Source organism: Ambystoma mexicanum, chromosome 4q, assembly GCF_040938575.1.
Source record: "Ambystoma mexicanum isolate Mex_15411 chromosome 4q, UKY_AmexF1_1, whole genome shotgun sequence".
In the NCBI taxonomy this organism is placed as follows: domain Eukaryota; kingdom Metazoa; phylum Chordata; class Amphibia; order Caudata; family Ambystomatidae; genus Ambystoma; species Ambystoma mexicanum.
The window spans coordinates 966,905,049-966,930,324 of NC_090928.1; the positions used below are offsets into that span (position 1 = coordinate 966,905,049).

The following is a 25,276-nucleotide window of genomic DNA, read 5'->3' on the forward strand; positions in this document are numbered from 1 at the left end:
ACACCATGGTGGTAAAGTTGGTGCACTTAGCACCAAGGTTGTAATGACCTCCATTATTACATTGAACATGCGGGGGACACCCCTGCAACGCCTGAATTTTCTTTTTTTTACAAGCGGAGCAGGGGACATCCCCGTAACCCGTCCCCATATATAATGTCGCAAATGGCTTTTCACAGCGACATTATGTATGGGGACATTATGTAAAAGGATATTATATAAGGGGACATTATTACCTGATACCCTTTCACCTGGGAAGGAATCCAGTTTGTGCTTGAAAGGTCTGGGTTTCAACCTGAATAAATCTGAGGAGAAACCATCCTGTTCATGTTTGAGAGTTATAAGTTGCTTTATTTCATGTGTCCTGACCATTGTAAAGCATTGTTTTTATATTTCCCAGTGTTGAACTCTGTAATGCTACTCAACTAGGAAATGAGAGGACGTTCTGCTGGACCCTGCACTCTTCCAACACCTGTTCTCATGGTAACTCCCTCCTCAGTATCCGCAAACACCACACTTCTACTGACCAGTGGGAACCAACACCAGTGATCCCATTCATTTAGCACTCCCGGACCAGCCGAGTTGCAACCCTCGAACCATGTGCCCACTGTAACCCTTGCTTGATCTGTCCAATGCGCTGACCACAACTATGAAAACATGGAAACACCCCATAACTGACCGAGTCTGCAACCTGCAGTTATAAATCTTGAACCAGGCTATATCCAATGAGAACACCTGGACTGGTATACCCAATGCCCCACCGGGACACAGATTTCTTGTGTGACAGCTGGTGCCACTTCAATGGTGTCCGCACTATGTTGCGTGTAGCGATATCGTTGTTTTGTCCTCCTTCTATCCTCCCTTCCTTTTCTTGTCGCGCCAATAAATAGTTGTGTACAGGCGCGTTATAAATGTCTTGTCATATCATATCATACTAATCAGCAGTGGAACCACTAACCCTGCACCGGTCATGCGAGTTGAGGCTCCACTGTCCCCATTGGCTACCCAGCTGTCTCCCTTATATACTCCCAGATTAACACCTGACAGGAAGGACGTGCAGAGCAACCATGATGCTTGGGGTCCTTAACAGCCATCTAACCACTAGCAAGACAACATTTTAAAGAACAGCAGACATTCAAACCTTCAATCTCCGTCACCGTTGCATATGTCAGCCGGTGAAAAGCCAATGCTGCACTCCGTGGCTCTATGAGCCTGGCAACCAGGGCCATCCCAAAAACCCTGAAAACCTGCTAAAAGCCCTCACCAAACAGCCTCAATGACCCAGGCACAGTATCCTGTTGCTACTTGCAAGTTGTAGCACTGCACTCTCCCAGGACCACTGTCATAGAAACGATGTAAGAGTAATGTACAGTAATCCTTAGAGAGACACAGTTAAAGTAATGGTAATTATAATAATAATCATAAATGTTTATTTTTTATTGTTAGTTAGTTTTACATATAAAACCTTTCACAAACAAAGAGACCTAAAATACAAAACAAAATTCAATACAATATTACAATTATCAATACATTTACTGTTATTACATCATCAACATTTCATAGAACAAAATGTAAAACTGCAGATTACACTCAGCTTTCCTTCAGGCTCCCCTTAGCCCTCTCTCTTCTCTCACTCATTCCTGACTGTCCAGCCACGATTCAGGATTGGTGTACCTTCAGCGATCTCTTCCTTAAAGCCATTAAGACGGAGATCCTTCTCATTGGGACCCGTGCTTTCCATCTTCCTTTACCTTCCTGTAAGGTAAAAAACCTTGGTGTCATCTTCAACTCCACTCTCTACTTCTCTCCTCACATCTCGGATGTCGCCAAGAAGTCCCACTACCAGCTGCACCTCCTCAAAGGGGCTCTTCCCTTTCTCACTTTCCCCCAGAAGCTCACAGTCTCCAGAGCCCTGGTTCTCGCTAGGCTGGACTACTGCAGCAGCTTCTTTCTCAATCTGCCTTCCTTTACACTCCGCTATCTGCAACTAATCCAGAACAGGACTGCAATACTTATCCTTGGCCTCAAGCCCAGGGTATGTATCTCTCCAGCCCTGAAATCTCTCCACTGGCTCCTGGTGGCTGCAAGGATCAAGTTTGCAACATTTTGCATTGTCCACAAGGCTTTCTGGGGTCGGGCCTGCATTACATCCAACGCTCCCTTCCAAAATACCTTCCTTCTCGAGCCCTTCACTCAGCTAACTCCAACTCTCTAAGAGTTAGACGCTTCTCCAAGCAGAGAGTGGGGGTTAGATCTCTCGCCTCTGCAGGTGCCTCCTTCTGGAATGGTCTCCCTACCCCTCTCAAACTTGTGCCGGACCACCTGAAGTTCTGGAAGCAACTCAAAACTTTCCTCTTCTCCTCTGCTTTCTCTCTCTCCCTCCCCTGCTGACCTACCTGTCTGCTGTACCGACTGGTTGCTTGGCTACCCTCAGAGTCTCACTGAGTACTAGACTCTTTCTTGATCAGTCACCCTTCCACTGCCTACGGGCCAAACACACACTTAGGGGCTGTAACTGTAACCCTTTAGTCCCTTGTTCTCCCTGCACTACGCAGAGCCGCGCTGCCTTGGCTGCACTTACTCAGAGCATTGGGTCCGTTTTTCCCTCCCCACTTCCTTGCACTTACCCCCTCCCTTTCCCCTTGCACTTCTCGTTCTCGCACTTGCACAATCTGAATGACACAAGGCCTAGTAAGATTGTTTGTCTTGTCCTTCTTCTGTCTTCCCTTTCTTGTCTTGTTGCGCCTAGAAACACTTGTATACAGGCACGTTATAAATGATTTATCATTTCATATCAATTAATTTTGATTCCCCTTTAAAATACGTTCCCAAAATTGATCATTGGTAAATAAAATTTAGAATTAACTAATTCTATAAATAAGCTTCTCTCTTTGATGATAAAGCTGGACATTCAATATATAAATGTTTAAGAGTCTCAACGTAAGTACGCAGGTGAAATAATCTGCACATTCTTTGGCTTCTAGGATTGTTAAGCCGTGCACCTTTGTATTTTTGCATTTGTATTTATTTTGAATTTATTAAGCTCTTTGCACCAAAGCGGTGTACAAAAACAAAAATGAACACAACATCATCAAGACCAAAAAGCAGCAATTAAGAGTGAAGAAAATTAGTCTTAAGGGTAGAGACAAACATAGAGTAAGAAGTAAGAGAACAAAGAGAAAGAGGAAGGGCATTCTAGTGCAATGGAGCGAGCAAGGATAAAGAAGGAAAACGTGACTGAGCAGAAGGTAGACGTGGAACAGATAAAAGAAGTGATTGGGAGCTCAAAGAGTGCTCAAAGAAACTAAAGATGAGAGCTACAGAGGTGCAAGACCGTAAACAGCTTTAAAAACCAGACATAGAAAATGTTATTTAGGGCGAGAATTAAAAATTTAAGGGGAGCGAGATGTGAAGCGGGGAGTCCAGAAAGGATAGAGAAACAATAAAAAAGGTGGAAAAAAATAAGGGAAGAGATCAGAAGTTTAGTCACTCCAAATGTAAGGAAAGGCCTTGCCTTACAGATAATAAAAAGATGAAGCCGACAAGAACGTGAAAGTAAGGAAATATGATGGTAGATAGATCAGAATCAAAATATAGTCCAAGATTATGGGCAGTACTAGCGATAGGAACTGAAAAAGGAGTAAAGCAAATAGATGCTGGGTGCAAGGGAGGGGGATAGTAATAGCTGGAAAAAGAAGACTTCTGTATTAGCGGAGTTTAAGACAAAAAAAATTATCGCTCATCCAGGATGTAATGACTAATAGACAGTAAGTCAAGGTATCTTGAAAAGAGGGTGTAAACGAAGAAAGGAAAGAAATAGCTGAGTATCATCAGTATAAAAGTGATGAGAGATTCCAAATGAAGAAATAATAGAAGTAAAAGTATAAAGAGAAAATAGAAAGAGCCCTGTGATAGAACCTTTAGGAACACTATATCAAAGAGGCAGAATGTTGGAAGAATTCCCAGCACAAGATATAGAATAAGTACAATTAGACAGATTCAAATGAAACCAGGAAAGGCCAGACCCAGAGAAACCAAAAGAAGAGATAAAGCAAGGTGTAAAAAAGTGATCCACATTGTTGAAAGCAGAAGATAAGTCCAATACAATCAAAAGAGATGAATGTTTAGAATACTGTGCCGATAACAACGAATCACAGACTGAAAGAAGAGCAGGACAAAAGCTAGATTGAAAACAGGAAAGAATAGAGTTATCGGATACAAAAGAAGAAACTTGGGAATAAACAAGATGCTCAAGTAGCTTAGAAAGATAAGGAAGAAGTGAAATAGGTCTGAAATGTGAAGGAAGAGCAGGATCCAGAGAGGCTTTTTCAAGATGGGAAGAATAAAAGCATGCTTAAAGGAAGAAGGGAAAGTCAAAGAAAGAAGAGAAATACTCAAGTGAAAAAGTAAGATAAGAAACCAAAAAACGGTATGCATTAGAAATAAGTGAGGAAGGCATAGGATCAGACTGAGCAACTGCAGGATGAGCACAGGCTAGCAGAGACATAGTGTCAGAAGTAGAGATCAGAGAAAAAGATAAGATCAGAGGAGGAGGAGAATAAGAAGAAGATGAATAAGAACAAGAGAAAAAAGAAGAAGAACAAGACGAAGAAGACCAGCGATGCACCAGGCGGCCAAGAGCACATTGCATAGAACAAATCTGCGGCATAAACCATGGTTGTGGAGGTTTCCGTGAGGGTGAAAAAGAAGAAACAGGCTATAGGGAGTTAAGGAAAGAAGAGAGAGATGAAGAGAGAGTAGAAACCACATTGTCTGCTGAAAGAGCAGCAAAATATGGGTGAGAAGGAACACTAGAAACACAAGATGAAACAAAAAAAGGTGCATTAAAGGCTCACTCTAATTTGTTAAAAAGAGATTACATTTAAATCTCATAAAGTTGATTCTCTCCCTTCTGTGTGGAAAGTGGAAATACATATTTAGAAATACTATTAAAAGCTTTAACAATCAGGGTTTGAGAGAACAGGAGGTGTTTTGTGAGATTATCTCTAGTCTTAATCCAATCATCAAGTTACAGTCTCTTCACCCAGGTTGCATTAGAAATTAAAACGACCACATTTAGAGAGCTTAATGAAGTTGAACAGTTACTGGCTCATACATTTAAAAGTGCACAAGAACACACGTGCTGTAATCTAACCAGATCAGAAGAAAGGGAATGGGTAGGGTATTCAAGATTTTCTGGCAGAGTTGTAAGCACTTCCAATCAACCAAAGCCTGTAATGAAATAATACCAAATTCATGTCGGATCACAGCAATAGGTAAACTATTGGGCAATGCTTGGTATCTTTGCCATAGGAAACTCTCTAATTTAATCTACTGAAAATTTTGAGATTTGGTTTCTGACCATACAAAAGCGTTGGAACTATTTTGGATTCATAGAATTTGGAAAGCGGGAGCATAGAAATTCGACCAAACCTCAAATCAATTTTTTTCATCTGGTTAGAATAAGATTGCATGTCAGAGTATAAATCTTTGCGTGCATTAGATGTCATGAGCTTCGATATAATCATAGAGCCTAGATATTTAAATCTATCCACACACTCAATGTAGGTACTGCCCAGATACCATTGAAAACACTTAATGCTTATCTTAATAGGTTTAAACATTCTCACCTTAGTTTTGCAGGGATTAATGTCCAGGTCCAGAGCCTTGAGATATTTTGGTAATGCATTTAAAGGCTGCTGAAGCCCAATGGGAGTCCGGACCAATAATACAATATCATCAGCATATGTGACGTGTTGCACCTTGGCATGCCCTAATCCTGGAGTAAATGAATTACCTTGAGATAAGGAGTGCCCTATATCTGTTGTAGGCCACGGTAAGTATATACATTTTTGGAGTAGCAGTCCTCTCAATGAAGTCAGATATTGATAATTGTGTCCCAATATAAACAAAATTAGGATATTTAACAGTGTCAAGGGACAGCCCAAATTAGGCAGTTTGGACCTTATTTAAGAACGAATGACTGCCAAATTCCATAGAGAGATCCACAAACACTAAATGAATTGGACTCTTCGATGAGTGAGCTTGCTGATGGAATGAGAATAATACAAAGCCATTTAGGCAGGTGCCTAACAATTTTCCAAATACCAATGGATTTTGATCCAGGGCCCCCAGAGTGAGGGCACATTTTTAAAGATCTTTCAAAACCAAAGCAGAAAAAATCTTACTGGATGCATCCAAAAGGAAGAGACGTTGATAATTTGCTGGATTTAACCCATATCCCATTTTGATAAATTGATGATTGGTTACTTCGAAGACAAAGGAGTGCATTGCAGCCTCAAGAGGTTTATGAACAATCAGTCCAAAAAAGAAGCCCAGAGCAGTGGGTTACCTTTAAAGGTAACTTTCAAGAGGTCATCCGGTCCCAGGGCTCTAGAGGATTTTAGCTTCTGAATGAGATCAAAGATATCCTTATGGTTAATATCCAGATAGTATAGTTCACTAGACAGCAAATTACCAAAGGATAATCTAGAAGTTTGTTTCCCATACACAGCTTGAAAGCGCGCAATCCACTTTGTCTCTGAAATAGGTTGCTGTTGTGCTGCATTCTGGAGGGCGCTCATATTATTAATCAAGTGCCAGAACGATCGTACCATATTGGGTACAAGAGCATTTAGCATTTGTTTTCTGCCTATCGATGTAATACAAGTGACTTGAGAGATTATAGCCTGTTTTCATAGGCGTGTTTGAGCTTTCTGGGTAATTCAACATAATTGATAACATTTCCCCATCTTAATGAACGTAAACTTCTTCTAAGCTCCTGCATCTTCATTTGAACCTGAAAATCAAAGCAATGTGTTCGGATTGAGTTAGATTGGTATTATAACTAACGATCATCATTAAACAAGCATTTAATGAGATTTTTACAATAATCTTCATAACAGGATGGATCTGCTATAGCTCGTAGAGTAACGTCAGAGCGTCCAGTAAAGATGTCCAGGTTAGCATTAAAATTGGACACTGATTGCTGTTTCCAAATGATCCAAGATTTATTAGCGTTTACCATCATGGAAAATGGTTCTTAGAACTGATAAAGGGTGAGAAGAGACACATACATAGTCAGTTGTAGTGTAGAATGAACACTTACTTTGGTTTGAATAATCTTTAAACATATGCATCGCTCAGGCAGTGATCTAGAGGAAAAAATATAATCTAAAATAGATGAACACATATTAACTCTCCACATAGGGAGTTCAGGAATATCATTTGCCAAAATTCCATTCAACATTACTAAATCTCATAAGTGCATAATATCCCTTCCACGTGTTGGCAACAGAGATGAACAACCCCCCACCCGCAATCTTGATGTCCCAACAAGCAGAGTTAATATCACAAACAATTTTCAAATTTTCTGACTTATTTGAGCTTCATTGTTCTAATATACTCATGAAAGAGTCTCTAAAGCATTCTGTATGATTCTCTGCGGATTTCAATACAAATGTATCAAAAGACAACAAGTCGTAACATGGGAAGTGGAATCTTCTCATTTCAACTTTGTAACAAGCATAATAGTGGATTCTAGATTCCATCTATCACATGTTAACCCTAGATTACAACGAGAAGCAGTCTTAAACCCCAATAGGAGCCACAAGTGGGTCCCTTTTGAGCCACAGTATAAAATATATCATAGCCATCCAAAACGGGTTTGTCTAACAACCATGTTTCTTGTAGGCAAACAATGCCGAAATAACACAAGTAAATAGAGTCAGCAGAAACCTTGATTAAGTGAGTGTGACCTCTCGCATTGCAAGATAGAATTGTTAAACCCATGCCTTCATCAGATCATTCTTTAAGCACTGTGTTTTGAACACCACATAAATATAGTAATTGGGTCAAAGCAGACCTAACATTTAGATCGTCACAATTCTGGCTAGGCGCCATATTAAGAGTAACATGTTGGTTTGTCAAAGGATCCTTATTTAAATGTTCAAGTTATCCTTGGGGTTAAAGGCCTTATTTTTAGTAGGTGATGGAGAGTCTTTTGATTTTTTCGCAGCCATATAGACTAGATTTGTGTAAAAAAAATCATAAACATCATACCCCCAAGGATAAAAAAGATGAAGCTTCCTCTAAAAGAGTCTTGAAGGAAAATCCAAAAGCGCAAGGTCAGTTCTATGTCAGTGATGAATTCAATTTGAAGCATGTCACTTGAAGAGATAGTCCTCAATAATGAAATTTCTTGAATTAGGGATAAAACATTATTTCTATTGAGGTTAATCTGTTTGTCAGTAGTAAATAGACGTTCCAGACACACACAATGGGAATTTGACTTGCTTGACCTAGATGTCCTAGAAAATGGTTGAAAATATGCCTATTTTCCTCTAAACTATTAGACGACAAGTTTGTGTTACCTGCTGGAATAATAATTTGCTCTGAATCAAAGTACCTCCCTTGGTCCATATTAGATTATAATAAAGATGGTTTAGAGCCATATTGATTTATCCAATCTGTATTGAATGAACTAACACTGACCTTCCGATGTGCATTCGCCACAGCCCACCATTTAGCTTTTAGAGTCATAAATAATGTAATGACTATGGTAACCGGGAGTACAGAGGGTCCTGGAAGCGTAATACTGTTAGGCATCTGTATCATAGTTTGTATGGGTAAATTAGGCTTGCTCTTCGTAGTAGTGAGCATAGCATCAATTAAAACAGAATCAGAAACATCCTCATGTGAATGGGTCGTTAAGAGGCTTAAATTAAGTTTGTCATCATCCACCACTAGAGGTTCTATGATAGGGATTTAGGAAATATTGGATTGAGCCTTTACCAGCTACAGGAATCCGATCAGGTTTAGAAATCATAAAATCGTTTTTCTTATTGCCACCAGACATAGGTTCATCAGACACAAGGGGTTTTGTAAGAGAAGGATCATCTCTAGGCGGCCATTGCTTACACTAGAAGGCATAGTTGCAATTTCACCCGAATTTGGAAAACTTCTCTTCTTAGATTTCTCAAGAACTTGCGAGTGCCGTTATTTTTGATTTTAGGCACATTTTTTACATTTTGTGTTATTTTCATTCTAAAGCGATTGGGCCTACTAGAACTTTTAGAATGGACTGTAGATTCTGGCTCATCACAAACATTTTGGCTTGTCTGAGATTCTTGGGAGGAAGACGATGTAGTAGGAATTGGCAAGATCTCATCCTTCAAAGCAAAGCCTCTAGTTTCTTGATCAAGCTCATGATTAACATCATCCCCGTTACCAAAGAGGTAAAGACCTTGGGATAGGTTAACGCTATCCCATCAGCAGCAGCATATATTTGCGAAATTGTTCAATGCCTGTAGGCCATTTCTATCCACTGACAGCTGCATCACATTTGCTAGAGCCCTCGTATGATCCAGGATTGACTACTGCAACTCCCTCTTTGCAGGCGCCAATGCCCGCAATATAAAAAAAACTACAGGTCATTCAGAATAACGCTGTAAGAGCAGCTCTAAACATTTCTAAAAAAGACCACATCTCCACAGCCAACGAAAACATCCACTGGCTCCCGGTCCAAGAACACATTATGTTCAAAACGCTAGCATTGACCCACAAATGTATCTCAAACACTGCCCCTACCTACCCATCCAGAAAAATGTCCAAGGGACAATCCTCCAGACCTACCGCAGCTGCCTACTCGCACTTACTCGACATTCCTGGATACAGGCACCAGAAAGCAGTGGAAGCGGCCAAATGATGGCGGCCAAATTCTGGAATGCCCTCCTTCTAGCCCTAAGATCTGATGACTCCTTCTGGCCCTTCCGCAAAGGCTTCAAGAGTTTGCTCTTTTCACAAGATCTCCAAACTTTACTGAACCTGCCCAAGCCGACAAACTCTTGGCACTGCCATCTCCACCCTGATCAGAAATTTAGATCTAGACAACATGTATGTACCAGTTATGCTTATAGCCATTGTAACCACTACCTGTAAACTAATGTTCTACCTATGTCTGTAACCTTGTAAGCAAGTGTAACCACTGGCCTCATGTAAACCGGTGCCCAGATGCCCCCCAGTTCGGTGTACTTTATAAATGTCAAAATAAATAAATAAATAAAGAAGGAGATTCCAGGTCTTCATTTCCAGTAGTCACCTGATTCCTGGTGTGAGGGTGAGTAGATTAAGCTTCGAGTTCATTTGAGTGTGGCTTTCTCTGCTTTTAATTCTAGAATGATGTTTCATACAGTTTGACTAACGAGTTAAGAACAAAATGTAATGCAAATATTGTAGACGGATTCATGTGAGGCGAGTTTGTCTACGTAGTTATTAGTCTTGGAGAGCTTAGTGGAGTAGGCGCGGGCTGATTGGAAAATGCTGATGGTTCACAAACTTTAGAATTATCCAAAATGAATAAGCAAGGCGACTTTCCAATGAGGCATCAAATATCTGAGGCAAAACCCTAGTTTCAAATGTAGGAACTGCTTTCGCTGGTGCATGAACAGAAAGGTTAATTGGGCCTTAACTTATATTACCAGCGGGCTCGTTATTTCCCAAAAAAGACACACACAGCCTTGAAAACAATAATAACAGTGATAACAGTATCACTTTTTTTTAACAACTTTTAGTTAATATCTTTTCAGGTGCAGAGTCATCATTCCATATTTCAACTGGCAATCCATCAATCCTGCAAACCCCATGCATGACCCGCTCCATTCCCTCTCCCTCCAACAACCCTTTCTCGTTCCACACGCTACTGCCCTCTCCACGTTCCCCTCTTCACTTCTTATTCTAATGGAAGGTTTTTGAGGAGAATCAGGTTATGCGTGAGCGCTGGATAGTCTTTGTCAAAAGTAAGAAGTGGGGACCAAGCGTCCAGAAACCTGTGCAGCCGTTTTTTTTTCTGCCACCAAAATGACTCATAACTTGATCCATCAAATGGCCCAAATCGGACCCTCTTTAGATTTTCAAGAACCTGCAATTGTGATTTTCGCAGCTACCAACAGGTGGGTGATAGGTTTCACAGTGGATCCTGAGCGCCAGAATACGCCGTGTCGCCCCAGCCTCAATCAGCGGGTGCAATGGTCGCTGCACTGTTGGTGCACTCTCCATGGCTGCTGCCACTCACTTCCATCCAGAACAAGCGAACCATAGGGCATTCCCACCACACATGAAAGTGGCTCCCATTAAGCCCACAGCCACGCCAACATCCGGGTCTATGCTGCTATTAGAAAGACGTAGCGTTAAGGGAGCACAGTACCATCTAGAACACAGCTGAAACATGCATGTCTGTTCGTTACACAGCGAGAGGAAGAACAGTTTCTGGCCCACACCTCCATCCAGGAATTATCCTCTCACAGAGAGTATCACTTTTTATGTAGTCCTTCATGCTGGAATCCATTAGTTTCTAAGCGCTTTTATAATAGGCGTTATTGTTGCCCCGTTCTTGGGATTCAATGTAGGCTTTGGAAGGATGGAGGACTGAGTTGACCTTTCCAGGGTTCAATCCTGTGCTTTGGAGGTTGAACATAAATGTCAAAAGCAGCACTTTATTCATTTGACCACTTTACTGGTGTTTCATATGCCAGTACATGGCTAACAAGATGCTTACACGTGCAGAACTCCCTGAGCTAATTTGCTAGCATTCACTGCACTTTTCTATGTGTGGTATGTCCAAAGAGCAGTGACAATGCAGCCTGTAAGGGATAATGTACTACCTCTCTTTACCTCTATCGCCCTGTTTGGAGGGGATATTGGCCACCCCCATTCCTGACATGATAATGATGGCCTCTGAGGGTGAGCTCTCTTCGAGTGAGTGATTGTGGGCGCTTCTGCAGGCCCTGCCCAGTGCATCCTCTTCGCAATGTCTTGCCCATGAACCCCATAAGTGGGGCCGGTGCTTGGAAGGTAAAATGTTAGTAGAACCCGGAGATGTTTTTTGTAGTAGCAGGTGTTGTGAAATCAGGTGGCCGCCTTCGTCGTTGCAGACTCCATGTTGGAGCAGTAGCTTGTCTAAAAGTCCTCCGATTGGGTGTCTGTTAGTTCCTCCTTCATTTCACTTTCGAACATCCAATGCTGCAGGAGGTTCGCTTTTACGAATGCTCATCAAATACACATGCAGTCTCGATTCGATGCGTTGTGGGGACTGTAAGAGAGGTTCAGGTGTCAACCACCTTTGACAGGTCTGTTTTCATTGGGAAAGGGAAACCCTGACCGGAGCTTTTGTGAATTGCAGACACTAAGGGCCTGATTCATGGAACGTTTTCCTATGGGATTGCGCCATTATAAAACACTTCCATGAATCAGGACCTAAGTCTAACCTGGCCAGCTGGTCCCCCAGTGAGCCCATGAAACATGGACAATGCACTTTAACTGGAACCCCGAAACATAGGGGGTGTCTTATGGCACAGCACACGTATTAGGTTCCAATTCATTGATATTTAAGAATCTTGGTCTGTGTGAGAAAAGTGTGGTTTCATCATTCCACCAGTGACAGGCTCAACGACCAAACGCCATAGTTACTAATATAAACATTACACTTTGCCACAGAGCGTTTCGAATATAAATTGTTAGAAACCTGAGAGCATGTTACTCTTAAGTTAGAAGCGCCAACACAACGCCTCCAACTGACCATCTATTACTTTAAGCTTACCAAGGTATGGAGGATTAAATCATTGGTAACTATCTGATAACAAATGTAGACACCTATGTATGTCATTGCAGGTGTGAGTGATTCATTTCCTATTGTGACATGAAGTTATGGGCATAACCAGCTTGTTAATTTACAGGCGTAGTGCCACGACTATATTAACAAGGTTAGTTGCCATGCATCAGCACCAGGCAGTGATTAGGCATACAAACAATACACTCATTTAATTAATGTAATCATGGAATTGCTTCCATGTAGGGTCAGTTAACAGTTATGTTGACCTGAAGAAGGCGAACAAAACGAGAAATCGCCGAAACGTCCTACTGCAACCCTGGGACATTTACGCTAACCAAAGACTTTATTTACATGAATTGAACATGTCAACCTTGAGTATAGATCTTAACTTGCATAAACCAGAATTTGGCATTTAATTTTCCTTTTGAGAAGCAATGAGAGACTGAAGGCTCAGTCACATGAACATTTCAGTCTTTAGCCCATGTTATATTTAGCTACAATTGTAACAAAACCGGGCCTTGTTAAATGCCAGCCGAGACTGACTCTATCTCATCAGAGCTATTATGCACTGTTGAATCATTTGTGTATTTTCATTTGTAAGTTTGCTTAATTTTTTCTCTTTATGCGCGACAGAATATTTCGGATACAATAAATTGTTTGCAATTGTATTTTATTGACAATATTTATTTAAAACGATAATTTAATTGCATGGATTTAGTAATTACCTGAATTGAAATTATAGAGCATGAATTGCAGTTTTTTTGTTTGACTTGCAAAGAAGTTGTTTCTAATTCAATGTGATGCTGGCACCTCTCTTTTGTGTAGTGTGGCATTTCTGCCCAGCTACCAGCAGAAGTGGTCTTCCCCTTCAGTACATTTTACACAGCGTGCCATATCCAGGCAACACTGGAAGAGCATACACTGCACCAATAGAGGCGTCGCTAGGGGGGACTGTGGGGGCCATAGTCCTAGGTCTTTTGGTGGTAGCCCCAGATAGAAGCTCAGGGGCTACAACCAAAAGGCTAGCTAGCCCCGAGTCCCAACAGTCAGGACGTTAGCGTAGCCCCAGATCCTTTACAAACCTAGCAACACCCCTGTGCACCAAGTTCATTTAGGTAATAACTGGCTGCATACCAATGCAATTCATGCCTACCTCTGTATGCTAAGAGTTGCTCTGCAGTGCACTAAAGGTCCTCTAGGCCAGATCTTCTCAGTATCCATTTCCACAAGTCCTTTTGCTGAACCCCGGCCCACTCGTTCTTGGAAAGGCTTTTCGCAGACTAAAGATCTTACTTCGGGCCCTTTGTCGAGTCGGGATTCATAATACTCCTTCTGTGCTGCAAGGTAACTGGAGGACAAGTTTCAATGTTGGGAGCCCTGGGCTGAGCATACCAAACATGCCAAAGTAAAGAGTGAGTGCTAACCTTGTGCTGCCCCCTCCTGGGGAGAAAGAACAGCTCCATTGCTCCTGCAGTGGCTTTAGGCTCTATGCCTGGACGGTATTCGGTAATATTATCCCCCTATAAATGGTCGCCATACATATATGGTCGCCGGGAAAAGGCTGTGGCGACTTTATATATGCTGACCATATATATATGGGGTCAAGGTTTTGGAGGTTGCCTGGGTGTCCTCCAAATGTTAAATGTGATGATGTCCCTGCAAACCACATCAATTTGTTGGTGACATTTTTGTCAGACAACATTTTTTGCAGTGACGTTATCACATGGAACCGCCTGGACTACTGCAATTTCTGTACCGTTTCCACTTGTTGCCCGAGAGGAGCCGTGTGTGAACTTGGGGGGCCAAGAGAAGCCAGTTTGAAAAAGGCTTTGTGGCAAACCCGCTCCAGGCCCTTTAAATAAGTAGGGACAGGAAGAAAGAGTGCTAAAGCGGGGCACTGCTGTTCTCTAGTAATAGTGAGACTGTGGATGTTAAACACGCCATGCAAACAAATGCTCACCACTCTACACGGGGGGCAGAGGTAACACTTCTAAACTCTAGCTTGCAGTATTAAGTAGGCAGACGAGGTCCTTATCAGACCTCTGCCTTTCTCAAACCCAGTCCCAGGGCTCGGCATAAACGTGGTGCTGCACCCTTAGAACCTCAGTGGCAACTCACAATCAGCAATCTGATTCTGCAGGACCCTGCAAAAACGCCAACATGAACTGCCCATGGTCATGTTTTTACAAAGGAGATTTGAAATAACACTATCTAAGCGCAGACCGAACCTGTGGTGCTCCGTGTTGTCTTGCTTCCAAGGCGAGCACTTTGCCCCTGAGCTATCCTCCCGAGACTTGCTTTGGTCACATTCATTCCCATGTACTTTTCTAGCCATCTGCATTGGTTCTCTATGGTCAATGCTAGTCTATGGAAATATATTTTGCCATGCACCAATCACTCAAAAATGTACCCTTCTTTTCTTTAGGACGCGCAATGTCTGTGTAAACTGTGCAAAGCATTCTATTGCATCTTGTGATGGGGAACCTTTTTGAGATATCAGTTTGAAATAACCTTCATTTACCGGTGTTAGAGTTCAATGGAAACTGGGGGCCCAATCATGGATTTTTTGCACGGTTCCAAGTGACTTTGCACTGCTGAAAAGTGACTTTGCACTGCCGACACAAACCCTGATTCATGGAACTGTGCGAAGTGCACTTTTGCAGTGCAAAGTTCATTTTGTACTGCAAAAATGACTCTGCCCTGACTTCGCACTGCAAACAACTTTACACAGTTCCATGAATCAGGGTTTGTGTCGGCAGTGCAAAGTCGTTTTTCAGCAGTGCAAAAAATCCATGAATCGGGCCGTAGATCAATAGTAAATAAACTATGGAGCAGAAACTCTACCTGGGAAGGACAGAATCTAATGGGGAGTTTTGACAACCGTTGCTCTTCCAGGGTTTATCCATTAGACATGGTCTGCTCTCACTAAAATGTTTACTTTTGAAAATAATTTGATTGTGTCTATGGTTCTAGTGTTATTTATTCTACTTGTTTAGTAATCACGATTAGCACCACTGCCCTCAACACCTCCCCTGCAAGCCTCAGGCTGTTAATCAATACTACCCTAAAATAACAGTTCTGTAGACAGAGACGGTTTCTTACAGACCACTTTCCAATTTATTAAGCACTTTGCTCAACATATGAAACAAGGCAATAACCTGAAATGCGGTTACTTGACTAAAGAAGCCTTCATTCAGCACAGTGTGATTTGCACATGCGCTGGGGGAACGGAGGGCACTGTTTTATAACATATTTATCTTACAACTAGAGACATAACTATAAGTGTAATGATTGAAATTGGGTTCTCTGGGGCTCGAAAAAAGGAGGATCTGTCACAGCAATAAAAGAAATCCTGTATCCTTTTCCCAGCATGCAGCTGCAAGGAGCACCGATGCCAGAATGGAAAGGTTTGGGGTGGGGGAGCAATTTGAACACTGAAAGTTATTTTAACACTGCCACAATAGTGATGATTGTAACTAAGTTTTAAAAATAGACATGAAGACTGGTGGTCAAGTCACAAGTTGGCTTTTAGGGGGTAATTCATAGAATCCAGCGCACAAGTGGCGCACGCGGCTGGCGCACAGTGTGCGCGTGCGAATCCCTGCACCAGCCGCGTGCGCTAAAATCCATTTCCGCGCACAGCGTATTCATGGATTCCAGCCACCAAAACCAGCTGTGGCGCACAGTGGCGCAGCGACCCTGCAGCAGCGCCAGTTACGCCCCCAAGAACGCCTCTCGCGCAGGGAAAAGCCATCAGTATACCCAATCCAGCGCAAAGGGCTGCGCTAACCCTGTACCAGCACAGCAAGCGGGCTATGTGTATCACTGGGGTGCGCGGGAAGTACCTCACGCGATTGGCCCCGTGCGAGCAGGGTACGCGTATTTCAGGGGTGCGCGGGAAGTTCCACACGCAATTTCATCATGGTACGTGTACTTCAGGGGTGCGCGGGGATTTCCACACGCGATTGGGCCCGTGCGAGCAGGGTACGCGTATCTCAGGGGTGCGCGGGAAGTTCCACACGCGATTCCATCAGGGTACGTGTATTTCGGGGTGCACGTGAAGTTCCACATGCGATATCAGCAGGGTACGTGTATTTCAGGGTGCAGGGGAAGTTACACACGCGATTTACGCAGGGTACGTGTATTTCAGGGGTGCGCGTGAAGTTCCACACGCGATATCAGCAGGGTACGTGTATTTCAGGGTGCATGGGAAGTTACACACGCGATTCCAGCAGGGTACGTGTATTTCAGGGGTGCGCGGGAATTTCCACACGCGATTGGGCCCGTGCGAGCAGGGTACGCGTATCTCAGGGGTGCGCGGGAAGTTCCACATGCGATTCCATCAGGGTACGTGTATTTCAGGGTGCGGGGGAAGTTCCACACGTGATTTCATCAGGGTATGTGTATTTCAGGGGTGCGCGGGAATTTCCACACGCGATTGGGCCCGTGCGAGCAGGGTACGCGTATCTCAGGGGTGCGCGGGAAGTTCCACACGCGATTCCATCAGGGTACGTGTATTTCGGGGTGTGGGGGAAGTTCCACACGCGATTTCAGCAGGGTACGTGTATTTCAGGGGTGCGCGGGAATTTCCACACGCGATTGGGCCCGTGCGAGCAGGGTATGTGTATCTCAGGGGTGCGCGGGAATTTCTACACGCGATTTCAGCAGGGTACGTGTATTTCAGGGGTGCGCGGGAATTTCCACACGCGATTGGGCCTGTGCGAGCAGGGTACGCGTATCTCAGGGGTGCGCGGGAAGTTCCACACACGATTCCATCAGGGTACGCGTATTTCAGGGTGCGGGGGAAGTTCCACACGCGATTTCAGCAGGGTACATGTATTTCAGGGGTGCGCAGGAATTTCCACACGCGATTGGGCCCGTGCGAGCAGGGTACGTGTATCTCAGGGGTGCGCGGGAAGTTCCACACGCGATTCCATCAGGGTACGTGTATTTCGGGGTGCGGCGGAAGTTCCACACGCGATTTCAGCAGGGTACGTGTATTTCAGGGGTGCACGGGAATTTCCACACGCGATTGGGCCCGTGCGAGCAGGGTACGCGTATCTCAGGGGTGCGCGGGAATTTCCACACGCGATTCCATCAGGGTACGTGTATTTCGGGGTGCGCGTGAAGTTCCACACGCAATATCAGCAGGGTACGTGTATTTCGGGGTGCGGGGGAAGTTTCACACGCGAAATCAGCAGGGTATGTGTATTCCAGGGGTGAGCGGGAAGTTCCACACGCGATATCAGCAGGGTACGTGTATTTCGGGGTGCGCATGAAGTTCCACACGCGATATCAGCAGGGTTCGTGTATTTCGGGGTGCGGGGGAAGTTTCACACGCGAAATCAGCAGGGTACATGTATTCCAGGGGTGCGCAGGAAGTTCCACACGCAATTCCATCAGGGTACGTGTATTTCAGGGTGCAGGGGAAGTTCCACACGCGATTTCAGCAGGGTACGTGTATTTCAGGGGTGCGCGTGAAGTTCCACACGCGATATCAGCAGGGTACATGTATTTCAGGGTGCAGGGGAAGTTACACACGCGATTCCAGCAGGGTACGTGTATATCAGGGGTGCGCGGGAATTTCCACATGCGATTGGGCCCCGTGCGAGCAGGGTACGCATATCTCAGGGGTGCGCGGGAAGTTCCACACGCGATTCCATCAGGGTACCTGTATTTCGGGGTGCGGGGGAAGTTCGACACGTGATTCCATCAGGGTACGTGTATTACAGGGGTGCGCGGGGAGCACCACACGTGAATTGCACGTGTGGGTCCTCCCAGGTGTTCCCTCTACACCCTCCCCGGCCCCTGCAGGTGGCTCACACCACAGGGGCCTACCCTGCACATGTCCTGCAGGCACCCCATCCACCATGGCCATGCCCCCCAGCCAACCCACATGTCAACTTGCACTACTGCCCACCAACGCATGTCCCCCTGCACCCCCAGCCACCAGGGGCACCCTCCACCAGGCCCCCACCCATGTCTCCCACCACCCCCACCCCCCAGTCACCAGGGGCAGCCTCCACCAGGCCCCCACCCATGTCTCCCACCACCCCCACACCCCCAGTCACCAGGGGCAGCCTCCACCAGGCCCCCACCCATGTCTCCCACCACCCCCACCCCCCCAGCAGTGTGGGGCACCCTCCACCAGGCCCCCACTCATGTTCCCCACCACTCCCACCCCCCAGCACTGTGGGGCACCCTCCACCAGGCCCCCACTCATGTCCCCTATCACCCCCACCTCCCCAGCAGTGCAGGGGCAGCCCCCACCAGGCCCCCACTCATGTCTCCCACCACCCCCACCCACCAGCCATCATGGGCAGCCTCCACCAGGCCCCCACTCATGTCTCCCACCACCCCCACCCCCCCAGCAGTGTGGGGCACCCTCCACCAGGCCCCCACCCATGTCTCCCACCACCCCCACCCCCCAGCCACCATGGCCAGCCCCCACCAGGCCCCCACTCATGTCCCCTATCACCCCCACCCCTCAGCCACCATGGGCAGCCTCCACCAGGTCCTCACAATCCCCAATCATGTGCGTTATGGTCAGCCTCCACAGCCTAAAAGCCCTACCAAGTAATCCATTCAACCACATGGAAATTGAAATTACATGTTACACCCCCAATGTTCATAAAGCAAATGAACCCATGTCCGTCACACACAATGGTTGCAATTGAATGGGAAAACACCCAACATGACATGCATGAAACCAATGAGATGATACCACACAGTGAAGTATGAAAACAAAATTGTATTAAAAAAAAAATGCAAATGAAATGAAACAAACTACAATGGCAATGAAAAAAAGAGAAGTTGCATGTCCGTCTAAAAAAATAAAAACTACAAATCCAAATCCAAAAAAATGTTGTCCAAAGTCACATCAAAAATAAAATCAATCCAATGAAGAACTATGTACAAAACATCCAAGGGTCCATGAGCCCAACTGAACAAAGGAAACCTACAAAAAACCCTAACTAAAATGCAACTATATACAAAAAGTGGAGCAGTGTCCGTCGACTCCAAATCATAATAAGAAACAAAGGAAACCTAAAACTAAAGAACTATATACAAAGGCGGCGGGCAAGTCCAGCGGCTCACTCTGTGGTGTTCCGGGCCAGGGCATCATCAAACTCCTCGTCTATGTCCCGGAGGCGGTCCTGTTCCATGGCCCCGAGGGTCCGCAGGGACGACGCCATCTGCTTCTCCAACCCCCTGCGGATTGCCTCGAGGCACTCGGCCCGCCTCAGGGCCCTCCGCATGGAGTTCTCCGCCCTGACCATTGTGAGCCGCGCCTCTTCCGCCCGCCGCCGCTCCGCACCTATATGCTGGCCCAACCGCTGCCACACGGACGACACTTCCCGTCCTGGGTCCTCCTGCCCTCCGGTCGATGCCTGCCCCTCCGATGTTGATGGCCCCGAGCCATGATGCCTCCCATGTTGACTCCGCTGCTGCCTCCGATGCCACTGCCTCTGCCAGCACGACGGCATCCAGGCTGATGGAATCCACCGACGCCGTCGTGCACGTGCCCTGCCTGATGATGCCGGCACATCCTCCATCTGCTGGGGTACAGTTGCTGTGGTGTCCACCCCTGCTGGACCTCTGAATCCCGACTGTGGCAGGGATGGGATCCCCACCGAGCTGGCTGCATTGGTCAGGGCAGGTCCACAGGGGGCCCTGGTGGCATCTGGGCCGGAAGACGGCAAGGAGAACGACTGGCGTATAGTCTCCACAGAGGAGGAGAGGGCCGCCAGATTGGCCGACACATGCAGGAAACCCCCGAACATGGACGATCCCAATTGGGCCACGTCGGCACGGTGCTCTTCGTGATGACGTGCGTGCTCCTCCTGGGCAGGGGTGGACACAGCAACTGGACCCCTGCAGATGGCTGATGTGCAGGCACCAAATGGCAGGGCACGGTGGCAGCAGGCAGGCAGGCAGCAGCAGATGGCACGTGGGAGGCTGCTCGGGGCACTGGGGGGCAGTAATTCGGCCTTCTGGGCAGGAGCGTGGTCTTCCGTGTGTTTTCGCGTGGCCAGCTTGATACGGAGTGATTTGGCATGTGAAAATCCTGCACGTCAGCGTGAAAATCGAGGAAAGGCCCTTAGCGCGTAAGCGCGTCAGCACACGTACGCGATTTCATTGGACCAAAGGCCCTTACAGCGTACGCGCGTCTGTGACGTTTTGCGCACGGGCGTTGCCCTGGCAGGGCTTGGAGATCCCGCGTGCCTTTACACTGTTCTGTACGTGCTTTTCGTGCGGTGCGTGTGTTTTCCATCCGTTGGGGTTCACACGCTATTACTTCACAGCGGGTGTTGGCTACGCGTTCTTCTACACGCAAGGCAGACGGTGAGTGGTACCCCGCTCCCCCAGGCCCGATCGCGTGAAAAAGTTCACGCGAACCCCTGAAATACACGTAGCCCGCTCCCCCAGGCCCGATCGCGTGAAAAAGTTCACGCGAACCCCTGAAATACACGTAGCCCGCTCCCCCAGGCCCGATCGCGTGAAGAAGTTCACGCGAACCCCTGAAATACATGTAGCCCGCTCCCCTAGGCCCGATCGCGTGTAGAAGTTCACGCGAACCCCTGAAATACACGTAGCCCGCTCCCCCAGGCCAGATCGCGTGTGTGACTTCCCGCGAACCCCTGGAATACACGTACCCCACTCAATCGCGTGTGTAACTTCCCGCGCAACCCCGAAATACACGTGCCCCGCTCGCACAATTGCTGTATGTTGCCACTTTTGTAATGCGCAGGGACGCTACCGCCTGCCTTCGTGTGGCGGACGTGTATCGGCTTGTGCGTGTCTTTCGCTGTGCGTGGCTTTGCCCTATTCGATTCCATGAATACGTGTGGTTCGGGTGCGTGTGGGCGTTCCGTCTGCTTCCCTGCAGTACATCCCCAGTTACGCCCTTGTTTTCGCGAGTTGTTCCCCATTCCGCGCGTTACGCCCCATGTTCCGCCCACTTTCTAGTGTATGCGCCGAGGTTGTGCGCTTTCACTGTGCGCGTCGCGCACGTCTTTCGGGATGTTGCAGTGACGTGTGCGCCATGCACGGGTTTGGCGCACATCCCGAGGTAAACGTGCGCCTGTTTTTTTCCGCTTGCGCCTGCTTGCGCCTGCTTGCGCGAAGATTTTCGGCGCACGTTTGTTCCATGAATCGGCCCCTTACTATTCTGTTTGATTTGATTCATTTATTATCTATTGCGTTATGTCCTCGTGTTTGATGTGTTTATGTTAGCCTGCTTACTTCCAAACTCTCCAAACTTCAGGTGAATCTGCGGAGCTGCTGGAGCTTGTGTCAATTCTAATGGGTGGGGCACTGTGAGGCTGTGGTGAATGGGTGGGGGCGGGGGGGCTGCAAGGATTTTTAAATGAGTGTAGCTAGACACAGGCCAGGTAGGCCTGGTGCCGTGTGTGATGGATTTCCATCAGGCAAGGGTGGAAAAGACCCGGCTGTTTTATTTTTATTAAATAATAAAATGATGCAGGTAATTCCATCTCTGAAAGGGAAATCTGCTAATCAGATTCACCTTTAATAAACTCCTTTCCATTAGCATAGTGTCTACTTGTGCCCTGCTGCATCAATATCCTGATTCACAGCACCTGCTCAACCAGTGGCACAGAGCAGGTTCAGAGGTCACTGGTGCCCTCTTGACAGCTACAGTGGCAGCCAAGCCTTCGCAGCCCAAGGCCTGTATTTAAAATATGCACCCCTTTTCCAAAACTGCATAACTCCGGAGACCCTGTCCCGGTGGCACAGTAAACTGTTAATGTAGGCCCGTACCCGAGTTAGGCTATGGTGGCCAGCACTTTTCAGAGTTATCCCAGCCACATTAAATTGATTTTGCACATGTGTCAGCCCTGTGGGCCCAGTTCAACTGTGGAAAGATTATGTGTATTCCTTCTAGACAAGGCCCACCCCTGTCCACTGACAAGACTGTAGACTTGGGGGATTGCTTCTCTTTGTACCTTTGTAAGGGTAGGTAACACCCTTTCCCCTGCCCCTGGACAACCAAACCACAGGACGCTGGCCTGGGTACAGAAACCAAGAGGCACATTCAGTCACAGAGAGATAGGCCTCACAACAGAGTGCTGCGTTTTAAGGGCTTTGTTCTTAGAGAAAAGGGAACTTTTGCCTATAAAAGAAGGGATCTCCCACCACTTCTTTAAATCATCTTGAAGCATCTTTGGATCATCACTTGAGAAGATTTCATTGGGCCATGCTTGGAGAGCAGTCTTTTCTAAAGCCCTCCAGTTCTGAGGTGAAGGCAGGTGTTCCAAAGGCAGAGGCAAGCTCTGTCCCCTAACCATCCCCAGGGACCATTGGGTGGTGAACACTACTGGTGGGCCATAAGCCTGTCTCTCTGTCAGTCACCCCATTGCCTAGGACCTCACTGTGCTGCAGATCCCCTGAATGTGTGTGCCAGCCTCCCCTGTGTTTGGGAGCCTGAGAAACAGACTGACATTGACTCTTGAGATCCCAGAGTGGTACTCACAGCACTTGGAAGCCAAAACAGACGAGGCCCATGTTGTCGACGATGATCCGCTCCGAGCCGTGACTCAAGCACGCCCCACACAGAGCAATCTAGCAGTAACCTTCAACACTGCCCTTTGGTGTCCATTGTTCTCTAAAACACCGTCCACTGTTCGACTATGTTCACCGCGGCACTGTGACAGCAAACACGTGTCATTGCCTCGGCTCCAGCCACGAAGTACCGCCGCCTTGCCTTTTTCGAGGTGCAGCCCAAAACACCAGCTTCTTCATCGCTGCTCCCATAAGTCAATCAACCCGACCCTAGTGTTCCATGAACAGCGACTTCCGAGGGGTGGCATATACAGTGTTTTCTAGTTAGTTATTTTTGTACTTGTGTTTGATTAAAGTATATATTTTTATAGAACCTTGATTGGACATTCCTTTATTTTGAACTGTTATACTTTTCTGTTTTGGTTACTACTGAACCACATTCACACCCCTCTTAAGAGTATAGCCTTCCCTCGGCCCATATTAACACAAAAGGTGAAAAGAAGTATATTTCTTGACTGCCTGTTTTACCTTTATGATTGTGCTGGCACTTGGTTTATGGAAGTGTGAGCGCTGAGTGGGCATTTTAGCCTCGACTCATCCTTCTACTCATGCAGGGCAGAAGTCAATTCGTCACACCATGTTTGTTTTTAGAATGTGTCGCAAATTGAGCATTAAAAAAAATATATATATTCACTAACACTGGTCAAAACTACTTACTGGACAGTGTAGTAACTCATCAAACTGGCCATTGTGACAAAACAATGCCCCACGTTGTCATAAAAAACTGGCCCACAGCAGCATGTTGAGCCTGGACTCTGGGCATTACCCTATTTCCCTACAAGCCAGTCTGATCATAGAGTATTGCTTACTCTTGCATTTACTACTAGCCTCTATCTGCACCTGGAAGGCCTACTGTTGTACCTCAAGCACTACAGAAGTGATGGACCAGGTGAAATGTAGCCTTCATCCATAATTATCATGTATAAGTTGTCTCTTCCACACTCGCTGCAGCTTCATTAACTCTTGCCCCAATAAGGCTTTATAATCGCTTCCTGGGCACTTACTTGGGAAGGAGGCCCGATGTTGAGATCTGGCCATGGACGACCTTTGAGTTTGATCGCTGGTGTTCTTGCTGCACTGTGGTCTCTGGTGTGCTGCTGTGCACTGCTTCCCTTTTTTACATGCTCACCGTATAAGTACTGCTGTGTGTTTGGTGGTTCCTTATTTCTATTTATGTACTGGATTTTACGGGATGTTGCATATGCTGGGCAGCTCTCTGAGGTTGGGAGATGTGGGTGTGCCTCCTCAAAAACTATGCCCTGACTTGTGCATTCATGCTATATCAGATATGTTCAAATAGTAAAATAGCAATGTTGGTGGTCCTGCTTTGCTGACCTGGGGTACCCCTGTGTACCCTTCTCAGAGGTATTCTTCCTTTCCTCTCCTTACCCCAGAAGCTCACTGTCTCCAGAGCTCTGGTTCTCTCTAGGCTTGACTACTGCAACTGCCTCTTTCTAAATCTGCCTCTATACTCCGCCCTCTGCAAATCATTCAGAACAGGACTGCAAGACTTGTCCTTGGCCTCAAGCCCAGGGATCGTATCTCTCCAGGACTGAAATCTATGCACTGGCTCCCAGTGGCTGTGAGATTAAGTTCAAAACCCTCTGCATTGTCCACAAGGCCTTCTGGGGTCTCAATACCAGTGTTGCCAATTTAGCAACTTTCTCGGTATATTTAGCAAGAAAGCCCGCCCCCCTAGTGACTTTTTATGGAAAAAACGGCTAGCGAGAAATCTAGCTACTTTTTTTCCATTGGTTTGGAGACTTACACTTTTTTCTATTGGTTTCCAAAGCAATAGAAAAAAGTAGCTAGATTTCTCGCTAACCGTGGGAGTAATAGTTTTCATCATTGTTTCTAAATACATATTCTCTAAACTGCACAACTTGCATCACATGTTATCAAAAACTCCTGCTTGCGTACCATTCAAAAATTCTGTTAAGCAGTGCTGGAACTGCTGCTCTGCTTCATGTCAGGGGCGAGGTGCGTCACTGGCATGGCTGCTTATGTGGGCCACCGGATTGAGCCATCTCTGGGTGTTGCAGGCCAGCAATGAAGTTCAATAGTGGAGGTGTCTGTGTGCAAAAATGC

At 46.1% G+C, this 25,276-nt stretch overlaps 1 long non-coding RNA gene across 1 annotated transcript; it reads right to left on the reverse strand.

The window, feature by feature from the left end:
- Positions 1 to 1,487: 1,487 nt before the first annotated feature.
- LOC138468104 (uncharacterized) lies at positions 1,488 to 24,306 on the reverse strand. The gene is made up of 3 exons (XR_011268206.1): positions 24,193 to 24,306; positions 7,106 to 7,151; positions 1,488 to 1,752 (listed from the first exon to the last, which is right to left on the reverse strand). It is a non-coding gene; the product is annotated as an uncharacterized lncRNA (long non-coding RNA).
- Between the last annotated feature and the right edge of the window lie 970 nt (positions 24,307 to 25,276).